This window comes from Sus scrofa, chromosome 3 (genome assembly GCF_000003025.6).
Source record: "Sus scrofa isolate TJ Tabasco breed Duroc chromosome 3, Sscrofa11.1, whole genome shotgun sequence".
Taxonomy (NCBI): domain Eukaryota; kingdom Metazoa; phylum Chordata; class Mammalia; order Artiodactyla; family Suidae; genus Sus; species Sus scrofa.
The window spans coordinates 43915784-43931077 of NC_010445.4; the positions used below are offsets into that span (position 1 = coordinate 43915784).

At 45.5% G+C, this 15294-nt stretch overlaps 1 long non-coding RNA gene and 1 pseudogene across 1 annotated transcript; one reads left to right on the forward strand and one right to left on the reverse strand.

The window, feature by feature from the left end:
- LOC110259964 lies at positions 107–10527 on the forward strand. Its single transcript, XR_002342486.1, has 2 exons — positions 107–461; positions 8296–10527. It is a non-coding gene; the product is annotated as an uncharacterized LOC110259964 (long non-coding RNA).
- On the reverse strand, positions 13444–14502 carry LOC110259963 (annotated as a pseudogene).

Consider the following 15294-nt stretch of genomic DNA (forward strand, 5'->3'; position numbering starts at 1 on the left):
ATTTTAGGCCCTTCCGGCCTACGTGGGCGGTGCGGGGAATTCCCCGGAAGTGCTGGGACGTACAGTGGCGCCTCGGTGCCGAGGCGAGTGCGGCGCTGACTTGGGTGGCTCTTTGAGGGATTTGGCCGCAGCCACACGCGCTCCTAGTCGCCGGACTGGAGCTGATGGAGAGTGGCTGTTGCTGCTGCGGGCTCTCATCAATGCAGCCGTTCGCGGATGCGCGCAGCAGCTGAGTGCTTTAGCTGTCAGCTGCTGGCCGCAGGGAACGGGATCCCTAATGCAACTCTGCGCATGCGCTCGCTCGCCTCTTGCAGACCGTGGTGTGCGCGCGGCTGAGGGGCGGGGAAACAGCCTCCCCAAAAGCTGGACCAGGAGGAGGCCTGGACCTCCTGACTGCTCAGCATGGGTTACCCAGACCGCGTCCCCCACCCCTGGGCATAAACTCTGAAGCCAGCATGAACGTGAGTTTTAATCTTAGCTCTGTGTCACAATGGGGGAGTTACTTCCATGTAATTCTTCCTGGTGGGATGGTTCCACCTCCTCATGTCTTCCAGTGTCTGGCTCCACGTATTTGTCCCTTGGTCAGAGAACTGAGCACCAGTACTGTCTAGTATGCAGAGGTTTTCCCTGACTCCAGCCAAAATGATCATAAAATGTAGTTTGTCGCAGCATTATAGGGGAACAGGTGTCAGTCATTTGTAACCAAGTGATAATTGTTTGGGCAAATTAGGAACAAAAATTGGGTCCTGATGCTGGCTCCCACCTCCCCTCCATAAAGCCAGGCTACTGACACCTGGTTGTGGTGACTGAAAGTGCTGGCACCACTCAAGAACCCAGGTAGCTAATGTCCAAAAGGCTCAAACTTCCCAAAGAGTTTCAGGGAAAGGCTTTTAAAGACAGAGTGAGGGAGGGGGGGGCTATCAGCTGGCGAGACATTCTTCTGATTGGTTGGTGGTGAGGTAATTGGTAGCATCATCAACCTTCTGGTTACAATCAGCTTGGGGTCTACCTGCTCGTGGGCAGCGTACAATTAATTAATTTCTCCCACCTGGTGGGGGTTTCAGTATTTGCAAAATAGCTCAAAGGACATGACTTGAAGTATGGTATATAACCTTTGAGGAAGAACTAAAGGTCTTTGACTTTAATGCCTAAACAATCATTACCTTGTCTTTTTGACACTTTTCCTTTCTTTTTGCATTTTTCTCACTTCTCTGATTGAAATTGACTCTTTGGAATTCGAGGAAGGCCCAGGAGGCTAAAGTTTTTCTGTGGAGAAGAGGCAGGTGGAGGACGTGTGGAGAAGGAAGAGGGCTCTGTTCTGCTCCGTTAAACATATGCTCATCTGTAAAATGGGGGTGATGACAGTGACATTCTTCACATAAGACGTAGTGTACGTGGGAGGTTTAGTATGGAGCCTGGACCCTCACAAGTTTGGGATAAGCAAGAACCGTCGCAGGAGGCTGTGACCTGAACTGCCCTAGTTGGCAACTGACATTTGGTGATTGTGCCATTGGCCATCGGAACCTGCCTCAGATAACACAGGTCGGTTTGGAGCCCTGGACATTGAAGGAAAGCTTTCACCTCTGGGCCCTTGTCTTCTTCCTTCCTGCAAAAACTTCCCAGTGTGTTTTTGATGGGAGAAGAGAGAGAAGGGAACAGCATCAACATCTCTTCTCTTTGGCTTCAAATGTAGACCAAATTCTCAGGTTTTTCCCTCCTGGGAGAGTGAAATCATAACCTGTCCCATGCCCTGCCTCTGAGTTTTGTCCCAAAGTCCAGGTAATATGCTTCCTGCAAGGAAGGGGTTCAAACAGCTGGGCTTGTAAGTAGGTATGATGAAGATCCCAGTGGGAGACAGTTCTCCTTGGGAATGAGACACTTAAGCCTCCAAATTTCTAGTTGCCTTTTGGTGTGTGACCCACAAGTGTGACTGACTTCCTCTCTAGGGATCAAATGTGAGGAAGACTTAGGTGACCATGGGGTTTGGAGGGAAGCCAATCTGGATTTCAACCTGAAATCTCGGACAGAATACTTCTCTCTGGGTTTCCGTTTTCTGGTAATAGGTGTTTCAGGATGCTCTTCTGAGAAGACAGGCAAAGCACCTGGCATAGAGCATTTTGTATTCTTTCTAGCCTTATCAGTTTATTGTGTTGGCCTAAAACATATAGGCTGCCAGTTATTTCTCCAGTAAAAATGGGTTTATTTAGTGAAGTTCCTGTGTGGCCCAGCGGGTTAAGGATCTGGCATTACCACAGCTGTGGTGCAGGTCACAACTGTGGCTTAGGTTCAGTCCCTGGCCTGGGAACTTCCACATGCACTGAATATGGCCCCCCAAAAGGGTTTATTCTGGATCAGTAATGAAACACTATTAACAGGTCTGCAGTCATGGCAAGCCAGGTGCGAGTCCAGGAGAGCAAGGAGAAGAGAGCTCTTTTAAAGAAGGGAAAAGGGAGTTAGGAGCGCCATAGTAAAGGGTGCACTGGAGGAGTAAGAGTTAGAAGTATAGTGGCTTTTTTTTTTTTTTTTTTTTTGGTCTTTTCAGGGCCACACACACAGCATGTGGAAGTTTCCAGGCTAGGGGTTGAATCGGAGCTGCAGCTGCTGACCTACACCACAGCTCACAGTAATGCTGGATCCTAAACCCACTAAGCAAGGCCAGGGATCGAACCTGCATCCTCATGGATACTAGTCAGGTTCCTTACCACTGAGCCACAATGGGAACTCCTGCACCTCTAAAGTTTTATTTCAACAGTGCCAGACTGGAGCTTAACATTCTAGTAGAAGAGCTAGACAGTTATCAAAGTAAATAAAAACTAAATTAGTGATGAATGCTAAAGTGGATGCTCAATCTGGGAAGTATTAAGAGAGCAACCAGGGAAGGTTGATGTGGTTATAATAAACAGTACTTGGTTTTTACTGCTGAAATCCTTGGGGTTTCCTAAGGCACAAGAGCAATGCAGGTGTCTTTTGTTACGTTTAATGAAGTGACGTTTGGACTACACCTGAGGAAGGGGCTGGTTGCTAGGAGAACCCCCCCCCCCCCCCCCCCCCCCGTGATTAGAGGGTTAGAACTTCCGGTTTCACTCTCCTGACTTCTGGGGAGAGGAAAGTGGGCAGAGGTTAAATCAGCTGCATATGACCAGAGATTTGGAAGCTCCATGACCTTTGCCTACACCTTGCCCTATGCACCTTTTCCCTCTGGCTGTTCCTCTGTTACACCCTCCCATAATAAACTGGTCACATAGCAAGCAAAAATATTTTTCTGATTTTTAAAAAAAATTTTTTTTGAAATTTCTTCTTTGAATCATGGGTTTTTTTTTTTTTTGGTCTTTTTGCCTTTTAGGGCTGCACTAGCAGCATATGGAGGTTCCCAGGCTAGGGATCAAATCGGAGCCCTACTTGCCGGCCTATGCCACAGCCACAGCAATGTGGGATCTGAGCTACGTCTGCAACCTGCACCACAGCTCACAGTAACGCCAGATCCTTAACTCACTGAGTGATGCCAGGGATTGAACCCTCATCCTCATGGATGCTAGTCAGGTTCATTAACCACTGAGCCACAACAGGAACTCCTTTTTTTTTTTTTTTTTTCCCACCATGAAAACTCATGTTTTTCTTAGTTCTGTGAGCCACTCCAGCAAGTTAATCAAATATGAGAAGATTGTTGAAACCTGCATTCTCTAGCCAGTTGGTCAGAAGCAAAGGTGACCATGTGGACTCAGGATGGCCCTCTGAAGTGTGTGTGTGTGGGGGGGGTAAGGGATGGCAGTCTTGTAGGACTGAGTCCTTAACTTATGGAATCTGTTGCTAACTCTCTGTGGACAGTGAAACCCTGCCCCACAGAGTTAACAGAAACTCTTGACTAACAGAAATTCTTAAGTTTGTCTTACAGAACAGTAGGTAAGGGAGTAGCAAAAACCCCTTGGCTCCCTCCATGCTTTTTTTTTTTTTTGGTCTTTTTGCCATTTCTTGGGCCGCTCCCGCGGCATATGGAGGTTCCCAGGCTAGGGGTCGAATTGGAGCTGCAGCTGCCGGCCTACGCCAGAGCCACAGCAACTGTGGGATCCGAGCCGCGTCTGTAACCTACACCACAGCTCACAGCAACGCCGGATCCTTAACCCACTGAGCGAGGCCAGGGATCGAACCCACAACCTCATGGTTCCTAGTCGGATTCGTTAACCATCGAGCCATGCCAGGAACTCCCCTCCATGCTTTTGTTGCTGAACCTCGGCCCCCGTCTGCTGGTGCCCACATGAAACACAGAGACGGGAGTTTTGGGTGAAGGAAAAAAAGATGGCTTTATTGCTTTGCCAGGCAAAGGAGGCCACAGCCGGCTAATGCCCTAAAGACTGTGCCCCCCTTGGAAGGAATTAGGAGATGGTTTTATAGGTTGGGGAGTGGAAAATAGGGCCATAGATAAGGATCAGGATAGAGGTGAGCTTGCTTTGTCTTTCAAAGTTGGTGTTTAGTGACCCCCAGGACTGATTCTGGTGGTCCTCTTTCCCAGAATGAAAACTGCTCCATCAAGTAGTTCTTCCATCTGTTGGGGGTTTTAGTTCTGCAGAAAGGCTCAAAGATACCGTTAGGTATATTCCTTGAGGAGGAACCAGGACCCTGCCCCAAGGCTGCACTATAGTCTCTCCACCGCTCCTCTCCCTTCCCTGATTAGCTACTGACCTTTGGAACTCAGGAAGGTCATGGAGGCTGAGGCTTATTCCCTAAAAACGAGAAATGGAGGACACAGAAAGGCTTGTGTGCCCAGGAGCCCCACAGGGCGCTATTCCATTAGACTTTGCGTTCCTGATGTACAGTCAGGCTAAATAAACTGAAATGTTGAAAGTTTGGAGTACAGAAAGATTTATTGTAGGGCCAAGCAAGGAGAATGGATGGCTTGTGCCCCCACACCCGGAACTCCCCAGTGGTTCAAAAAACCTTTCCCAAAAGGGAAAGGTTTTATATGCAGAATCGGGGGTGAGGGCTGCAGGGTGTGTGACTCTCTTTTGATTGGTGGGTGGTAAGTTAACAAGGAGATGTTTTCAGGAATCTTAACCACCTGCTGGGTCTCTGTGCTTGTGTTGTAGTCAGTTTGTAGTTATTGTCCTCCACCTGGGTCAAGGTCTTATTTTCTGTGTGACAGCCGAAAATTTGTATCAGATTGTTATGTATATCCCTTGAGAAGGAGCTAGGACTGAATATTGCTTAAGCTATCTTTTTTTTTTTTTCAGTTTTTTTAAATTATAGTTGATTTGAAATGTTCTGTCAATTTCTGCTGTATAAAATCATACACACACACACGCATTGTTTTTCTCACATTATCCTCCGTCATGTTCCATCTCAAGTGACTAGATACAGTTTCCTGTGCTATGCAGCAGCATCTCATTGCTGTTCTTACTTCTTTTACTTAACTGCTTTTCCTTTGTTTCTGCATTCCCTTACTTCCCCAAATAGCAACTGCTAGAGGCAGCTCTTTGGACTCAGAGATGGCCTAGGAGGGTTCATAAAGTCTTTTTCTACAAACAGCGGGGGGACGTAGAGGGCTTTTGTACCTGGGAGGTTCCTAGGCTAGGGGTTTAATTGGAGCTGCAGCTGCTGGCCTACACCAGAGCCACAGCAACGCAGGATCCGAGCTGCATCTGTGACCTACACCACAGGTCATGGCAATGCTGGATCCTTAACCCACTGAATGATGCCAGGGATCAAACCTGAGTCTTCTTGGTTCCTAGTGGGATTTGTTTCCGCTGTGCCACAACGGGAACTCCTGCCTGGTTTCTTAAGCCCACCTTAATTATTTTTTGACTCCTTAACTACCCGCTGGAGGTAACACATCTGAATATGGGTTGCTATAATAACAGGGGCTTAAGTAGTTTGTTCAGGGACTTGAAGTCAGCTTCTGTCCAGTTCAAGCCAGCTAATGTTACTGAACTGAACTCACCAATCACCTGACATGCAGTAAAGTCAGTCTACTGTCCCTGGGTTGTGCTGGAGGAAAGTATAGCAGGCCCCGAACAAGGAGAGTAGGCAGCTCATGCTCAAAAGACCCAAACTCAGAAGTTGCCTTGTGGTGAAGCAGATGGAGAATCTGGCATTGTCACAGCTGTAGCGCTATGGCACGGGTTTGATCCGTGGCTCAGAAATTTCCACACACCATGGATGTGTTGGGGAAAAAAAAAAGACCCAAACTCCCCAGTGGCTTTCAGGGAAAGTTTTTTGTTGTTTTTTTTTTCTTTTTAGGGCTGCACTTGCCGCATATGGAAGTTCCTGGACCAGAGGTGAAATGGGAGCTGCAGCTGCGGGCCTACATGACAGCCATAGTAACATGGGATCAGAGCCATGTCTGCAACCTATGCTGGCAGCTCACAGCAATGCCGGATTCTTAACCCACTGAGTGAGGCCAGGGATCAAACCCGCATCCTCATGGATACTAGTCAGGTTCATTACTGCTGAGCCACAAGGAGAACTCCAGGGAAAGGTGTTTAAAGACAGTGTTCAGAGTGAGGGTTGCAGGGTGTGGGATCAGTTCATAGATAATTTTCTTTTCTTTTTTTGGCTGTGGCATGCAGTGGTTTGCAGAACAGGGATTGAACCTGGGCCAAAGCAGTGAAAGTGCTAAGCCCTGACCAACAGACTACCAGGGAGCTCCTCACGGACGGTTTTCTGATTGGTAGAGGGTAGTGGTATGTCAGGAATCTCTCATCAGTTTTCCAGCTCCAACTAGTCAGTGGTCTACAGGTTTAGGGTCAGCAGTTTCCCCCTTGTAGGAGTCTGATTTCTGTAAGAAACACTTAAGAATATGCGTCAGACCTTGTTATCTGTTTTTCTCGAGGAGAACTGGGGCCTTATGACCCTGATGCTTGAGTTTTACTTATTGCTTAAGTTGTTGTCTCCTTCCTTGCTCAGCTGCCTTTTCTTAGTTCCTGCTTTTGCCTCTTCTTAAATGATTAATTGCTTGAGTCTGTTTTCTGAAACTTGAGAGGCCAGGGAAACTAAAAGTTTGAATTTTTTTTTTTTTTTTTAAGCTGGGAGGTGAGAACACATGAAGGGGCCTGCGAGTGGGGTGGCCCTACAGGGCTCTGCTCATTTTCGATGAGACTGGTTGGGACCACCGAGCCTAAAACTGGGCGTGGGCAGGTGTTGGATGAATGACTTTTTGATATCAGAGGACTGCAAACTCCACCCTCAGATCATGCTAATGCCTCCACTTTTGAACACGTGTCTCAGGAAGAAACACGTGACTCATAGGCCTTTTCGGGACACTGATTACCTCACCTTTTCCCCCTGTGTCCCGTCACCCTTCCCCATGGCTAAGGCCACCCTGCGTCTTTATCCCATATACACCCAAACACCTCGCCTTTAAGGAGGCAGGTCTGAGGCGTGTTCTGCCGGCTCCTCACTTGGCTGCCTTGTGAGTAAAGTCTTTCTCTGCTGCAAACCTCAGCATCTTAGCAGTTGGCTGGCTGCACATGGGGAAATTGAACCTGGCTTGGTAGCAATAGGGTTAGTTGTCAGTCAAATTGTAGAGCACCCAGCTGGTGTCTGGGGAGTTGCTTGGTGGTGGGGAACACTGCACCCACTGGAATTGGGTGCAGAACTTGAGAAGATCTCCCCGAGAGGGTGTCATTGAGCAAAGCCCACAGAGGGTGAGGGAGGGAGCTGTGGGAACAAGTGTGCCAGGCAGAGAGAACAGCAAGTGCAAAGGCCCTTCCCTGAGGCCAGAACATGCAGGATGCATTCAGGGAACATGAGGACAGGCCAGTTTAGCTGGAGCAGAGGGAGCCATGTGACAAATGATGAGAGAGCTCAGCAGTAACAGGAGGCTGGATGCGCGGGGCCTTCCTGGCAATTATAAGGACCCTTCTCTGACTTTTACACAAGTAAGATTCTGACTAGGGCCCTGGATTCTGTGGTTTGTGTGTTTGTTTGTTTTGCTTTTTTTTAGAGCTGCACCTGCGGCATATGGAAGTTTCCAGGCTAGGGGTCTCATTGGAGCTGCAGCTGCCAACCTACACCACAGCCACAGCAACACCAGATCCGAGCCACGTCTGTGACCTACACCACAGCTCACAGCAATGCTGGATCCTTACCCCACTGACTGAGGCCAGGGGATCGAACCTGTAACCTCATAGTTCCTAGTTGGATTTGTTTCTGCTGCGCCACAATGGGAACTCCAATTCTGTGTTTTTAATAAACTTCCCAAGATAAATCGACCCATAATAGTGTCTGGGGATTCAGTGAGGAAGCTAGGGAAGCAAAAAGGAAGCCATTCCTTTTTTAAATTTTTTTCTTTTCTTTTTACAGGCTAAGGGCTGAATCAGAGCTGCAGCTGCCAGCCTACAGCACAGCCACAGCAGTATCGGATCCTTAACCCACTGAGCAGACCAGGGATCAAACCTGTGTCCTCCTGGATACTAGTCAGGTTCATAACCCGTTGAACCACACTGGAAACTCCAGGAAGCTCCTTTAGGCCACTTCATAGAAGGGAGTCCTAGTATTGCTGTCCTCTGTGAGGACTGTCATGCAAACAGAAACACTCAAAAACACAACTCACCCTTGAATTAAAGATTTATTTGGGTTAAAAAGTACCTTTTAAAAAACGCAGGCCCCTCTGGGCAGGGTTCATGCATGCTGTATTCCTAACGCTTAGTTAGCTAAGAATAGCACTGAGAATCGGGTGAGATTGAGAGAAGAGTCAGCTGTTGGACTTTATGTGAGATTTGCACATTTCAGCAGGAAGAGTAGAGAGCGTGGTGCCAGGAACAGGATAGGAGAGCAGGTTGTCTGGAAAGGGTCGGGGCACATCAGCATTGTATTTCTTTGTCCGTGCCCCAGCTTTATAGAGGTATACGTATGACAAATACAAACTATATATATTTGTATTTGTAAGGTGCACCATGTGATATTTTGATGTATATTGTATATATTGTGAAATGTTTACCGCAGTGAAGCTGATTAACATGGCCATCACTGAAGTCCTTCTCAGATAGGACTCGACCTCAGCCACCCCTCAGATTGGGACTTGAACCCAAGATCCCTGACTAAGGAGGGAACTCAAACCCCTGTCTTTTAAGTGAAACCACTCACCTGGTGGCTGGACTTACTGAAGCTCAGGTTCTCTAGTTTCAGTGTGGAAAGAATTCAGCATGAGGCAACGTGGCAGGCAGAGTAGGCTTATTAGCATCGGATGCTTGTGAGAACCACAGGTTCCCCCCCCCGCCCCCCGAGATCAAAGAGGGCTACATTTTTACAATCAAAGGAACAATGGCGAGTGAGCATTCTTGGGTAGATATTAAGACTTACCTCATCAGTTCCTTCTTTAACCCTATATGGCCTAACCAGGACCATCATAGCTATTAAATCGCATGTACGCCAAGTGTGGTACACTAAAATAAGGTAATTCACCTCAAGTTTCTCTGTAAGGTCCCCTACCATGGAGTTTCTTTCCCCTTTCCCCTGTATTCCTATCTTGGCTACATGCAGAAATGCTGCTCTTCGAGGACCGCTAACTCCCTGACTTTGCATAAGAAGATGCAGACCCCACATCTATTGTCTTGTGCTTTAACTATCGGGATGTGTGGGCTTGGGTGTGCCTGGCACTCTGATCCTCCTTTAAGGTAGTGCAGATTGTTGCTAGGTTACTGGATTCTTTTCTTGAGTGGTCATTAGCTTACAAAGGTCTCCCAAATTCTTAAAATTCCCTTTCTATCTTTAATCCCCTATTGGGATTTCTCAACTATTTAATTATCCTGCTCTATCCCTATCAACCTCACATGGTTACCATTGTGTGTGTCTGATGAGAACATTTGAGACCCACTGTCTTAGCAGATTTCAGGGATATAATACATTATTGTTAATGACAGTCTCACCAGGCTGTATGTTAGGTCTTCACATCCTGTAACTGAGTTTGGGCCCTTTGACCAACATCTCCCCATTTCCCTCAACCACCACCCTACTCTCTGTTTCTGTGAATTTAACTTTTTGGGGTTTTTTTGGCCATCCCCATGGTATGCAAAAGTTCCCCAGGCCAGGGATCAAACCTGAGTCACAGCAGTGACAATGATGAATCCTTAACCAGTAAGCTGCCAGGGAATTCTGAATTTAATTTTTCTAGATTCCATATCAAGTAGATCGTTAGCAGTATTTGCCTTTCTGTGTCTGACTGATTTCATGGAACATATAGTCCTCTGGGTAGGGCGAGTTCGTGTTGATGAGGGGCAGGGATGCAGGATGTGGGATAGTGGATGGGAGGTTGCACTTACAGAATGGGACTGACCTGGAGAGAGCTTTAGTTCAGTGCTTTGATCCTAGCCAGACAGACATGACTTTGACCAGATGATCTCTGAACTGGCAATTTGATCCCCTGAAGGGGCCATGTGACAGGATGTGACGGCGCCTGTGTGTGTAGGTGGTTTCCTGATGGCATGTTACAAGAAAGCACCACGGGTGGTGTTTTGACTGCCCGGAGGGCTCGAGTGCTGTGAATGTACCCAGGCAGTCCCTGGGCTTATCACTTAACTGACTCTTATCTCTGAGGTGAGCTGTGCCAGGGGGTCTGGCTTCTAACAGGACCCAGGGATGGGTATTTAAGGGAACCAAAAATCTGTCAGTTTTGTATTTACTTCTTTCATTTAAGATAGTGATAAATTTTTTGTTTTGGAACACTCCATCCATAGATAATAGCATGCACTTTTATGTTTTGCTTTATCCTTTCATTGAAGATATTTTTCTACACTCTTTTCATAGAGATGCATAACAATTCAATTAAGAACAATTTTTTGGCCATACCTGGGGCATGCGGAAGTTCCCAGGACAGGGATTAAACCCACACCGTGACAGCAGCCTGAGTAACAGTAGTGACAACACTGGACCTTAACCTGCTGAGCCATCATGGAACTCCTATAATTCAAAATTTTTTTCTTTTTTTGGCTGCTCCTGCAGCATATGGAAGTTCCTAGGCCAGGGATCAAACCTGTGCAGTTGTGGCATGTGCCGCAGATGTGGCAGCACTGGATCCTTAACCTGCTGCTCCACAAGAGAACTGCCTAATTCAGTTTGTTTTTCTTTTTTATGACCACACTTGCTGCATATGGAAGTTCCCAGACTAGGGGTCAAATCAGAGCTGCAGCTGCTGGCCTACACCACAGCAACACCAGATCCAAGCTGCATCTGCAGCCTGTGCCACAGCTTGCAGCAACATCAGATCCTTACGCCATTGAGCTAGGCTGGAGATCGAACCCAATCCTCACAGATAGTATGTCAGGTTCTTAACCATCTGAGCCACAGTGGGAACTCACTGATTCAGTTTTTTTTTTTAACATAGTTTTCCCAAGTAAACTTAGATTTTGTGTAAACCATTCTTATTTAAGTAGATGTATTCATTTTGGTTTATCAAAACTCCGTTCATAGAGATACAAAACATCATTCAGTGTTGCTTATGGCAGTTTGTTTCAGCAGATGCTTATTTCTGATCTGCCAGCAATGCATTCATAGGGGAAAAATGTTTCATTAAGTTTTGTCTCTGAATTTTTCGTTTTAATAGGTGCAATTGCTTGTATTCTAGTAACACTCCAGATACAGGCATTTGTGTTCATAAACACTTCATTCATAGGGATAAAAACACATCACTTCGTCTCATTAGATCCACTTGTTGTTATACCAATGTTAAGTGCACAGAGATAAGTAACCTATCATTCAGTCTTTTAAGACCACTTTTCTTTGAGTAGATGTATTCCTCTCCATTCTATTTCAGAGATTTTATCCCATGTTTTATTCCAGAGATTCATATGATGTATTGTGGGAGTTCCTGCGTGGCGCAGAGGAAACAAACCTGACTAGTATCCATGAAGACTTGGGGTGGAGGATCCTTGGCCTCGCTCAGTGGGTTAAGGATCTGGCATTGCCGTGAGCTATGGTGTAAGTTGAGCATTCAGTTCAAATCCCGAGTTGCTGTGGCTGTGGTGTAGGCCGGCAGCTATAGCTCCAGTTAGACCCCCAGCCTGTGAACCTCCATATGCCATGCGTGTGGCCGTAAAAAAGCAAAAAAAAAAAACCCCAAAAATATAGTGCGTATTGTGTTTAGGTGTTTCCTTTCAGTAGACATCTTTTTAAAAATTTATTTTATTGAAGTATATCAGACACAACCTAGAATAGATATACAAGGAGATCCTGCTGAATAGCATTGAGAACTATGTCTAGATACTCATGTCGCAACAGAAGAAAGGGTGGGGGAAAAAACTGTAACTGCAATGTATACATCTAAGGATGACCTGACCCCCTTGCTGTACAGTGGGAAAATAATAAAAAAAAAAAAAAAAAGAAAAGAAAAAAAAATTTATTTTATTGAAGTAGATACAATGTTGTATTAATTTCTACTGTACTGCAAAGTGATTCCGTTGTCATAGTTTATTTATTTTTATGGCCACACCCATAACATATGGAAGTTCCCGGGCCAAGGATCAAATCTGAGCCACAGCTGTGTCAACACCAGACCCATAACCCATTGTGCCACAGTGGGACTTCCTCCATAAAGTGTTTTTAAATATTCTTTTCAGTTGTGGTTTGTTATGGCATATTGAGTGTGGTTCCCTGTGCTGTACAGTAGGACTTTGTTGTTGATCCATTCTATATGTAATAGCTTACATCTACTAATCCCAAACTCCAAATCCATCCCTCCCGTATCCCCTTCCTCACCTTTGGCAACCACAAGTCTATTTTCTATGTCTGTGAATCTGTTTCTGTTTTATAGATAAGTTGATTTGTGTCATGATTTCATATATAAGTGATACGGTATTTTTCTTTCTCTTCTAACTTCACTTAGTATGATAACCTCCAGGTCCATCCTTGCTGTTGCAAGTGGCAGAGTTTTAGTCTTTATAATGGCTGAGTAGTATCCCATAGTATATATGTACCACATCTTCTTAATCTGTGTCATCTGTTGATGGGCATTTAGGTTGTTTCCATGTTTGGCTATTATAAATGCTACTATGAACATTGGTACGCATGTATCTTTTCAAATTACAGTTTTCTCTGAATATATGCCTAGGATTGGGATTGGGGAATCATATGGCAACTCTTTTTTTTTTTTTTTTTTTTTTTTGCAACTATATTAGTCTTTTTCTTCTTTTGGTTAATCTCTTCTGTTAACTACTTCCATTTGTAGGTAATGAAAGTATAAGGAATCTAACTCTGGTGTTGGGACTGCTGAGTATGGTCTTTCCCTTCAATTTGGTTACTTTTTTTTTTTTTTTTGTCTTTTTGCCATTTCTTTTTTTTTTTTTTTTGTCTTTTTGTCTTTGTTGTTGTTGTTGTTGTTGTTGCTATTTCTTGGGCCACTCCCTCGGCATATGGAGGTTCCCAGGCTAAGGGTTGAATCGGAGCTGTAGCCACCGGCCTACGCCAGAGCCACACAGCAACGCGGGATCCGAGCCGCATCTGCAACCTACACCACAGCTCACGGCAACGCCGGATCGTTAACCCACTGAGCAAGGGCAGGGACCGAACTCGCAACCTCATGGTTCCTAGTCAGATTTGTTAACCACTGCACCACGACAGGAACTCCCCTCAACTTAGTTACTTTTGATTCTTATTTATATTCCAACTCCGAGAAGTGGTTTTCAACTGCAGAAGTTTCTTGAAGATGGTCTTACACTTTCTAGTTGTGGTCTACAACCAGGTGCTAGCTTCTCCAGGAAGGCTACACAGCATGATTTAGATATTACATATTAAACTAAGAAACATTCTCAAATTAGTTTAAATTCATTTTATTTTTAGACAACCTACATGACATGTTTTTTTTCCCCCAAAAAACAATGCCTCTGCTCCCCCCCCCAAAAAAAAATCTATGTCAAAATAATGAACTCTAGATGCTATCAGTCCCATTTGTCTAAGTCCTGGTGTTTTGTGGATGAAAAGCAGCAGCCAGCCAGTTATGACGACAGGTGATAGATCTGAAGTGACAGCCAAATTTGTTAACATTTTTCCATTTCCAAGCCATCCTTAAAATCATATATGGGGTCACACTCTCCTCACCGAAGTCCAGCAGAGCCACCATGCCCTCTGGATCCATCCAATAACTGATAGTTTTTGAAATTAGCAAGGATGTGCTGGATTTGTTCTGTAGCTCCTGTCATAAAAGGTTTTACTCTTTCTGGTCTCTGTTCTTTAGGTTTCCCTTTGATTGACTTCATGTAAGCTTTAATGTACTTCTTGTAGGCTTTCTTTGTGAAGCTGGTTTCCTGCAGGTGATGGTTCATAACAATATCGACACCAGTGATTACTGTGCTTTCGGTACCTTTGCCCTCAGGCCCTTCAGCGGAAGCATTTCCACCGATGAGCGAGTCATCAATGTTACCCCTCTGTCCAACTCACCATCTTCCCCTCCATCTCCAGACACAGCCCGTCTGCGATCTCCCTGATCTTGTAGATGTTGAAGGACATCTCATCATGGCTGATGAGGTCCCAGTAGATGATTAGGATGGTGGCTGGAGGGAGACGACTGCGGGCGCTAGCTTAGTGGGAGCCAGGAGCACGGAGTGGCACCAGGCGGGGGGTTGCAAAACACAACTCTGGTGTTTTGAGGAGTGCCATACTATTTTCCTTACTGTCTGTACCAGTGTACATTCTCACCAACAGTGTGGGAGGATTCCTTTTTTTCCACACCTTCTCCAGCATATGTTATTTGTAGACTTTCTGATGATGGCTATTCTGACTGGCGTGAGGTGGTACCTCACTGTAGTTTGGACCTACATTTCTCTAATAATTAGCTACATTGAACATCTTTTCATGTGTCTGTTGTCCACCTGTATGTCTTCTTTGGAGAAATGTCTGTTTAGGTCTTCTGTCCATTTTTTTAATTGGTGTTCTTTTTGTTTGTTTGTTTTTGTCTTTTTGCCTTTTCTAGGGCCGCTTCACGTGGCATATGGAGGTTCCCAGGCTAGGGGTCTAATCGGAGCTGTAGCCACTGGCCTATGCCAGAGCCACAGCAACGTGGGAGCTGAGCCGCGTCTGCTACTTACACCACAGCTCACGGCAACACAGGATCCTTAACCCACTGAGCAAGGCCAGGGATCGAACCTGCAACCTCATTAACCACTGGGCCACAACGGGAACTCCTGATTGGGTTTTTTTTAATTGTTGAGTTGTATGAGCTGTTTATATATTTTGGAAACTAAGCCCTTATTAGTCGAATCATTTGGAAATATTTTTCTCCTGTTCCCTAGGTCGTCTTTTCATTTTGTTCATGGTTTCCTTTGCTGTAAAAAAGCTTATAAGTTTGATTAGGTCCTATTTATTTATTTTTGC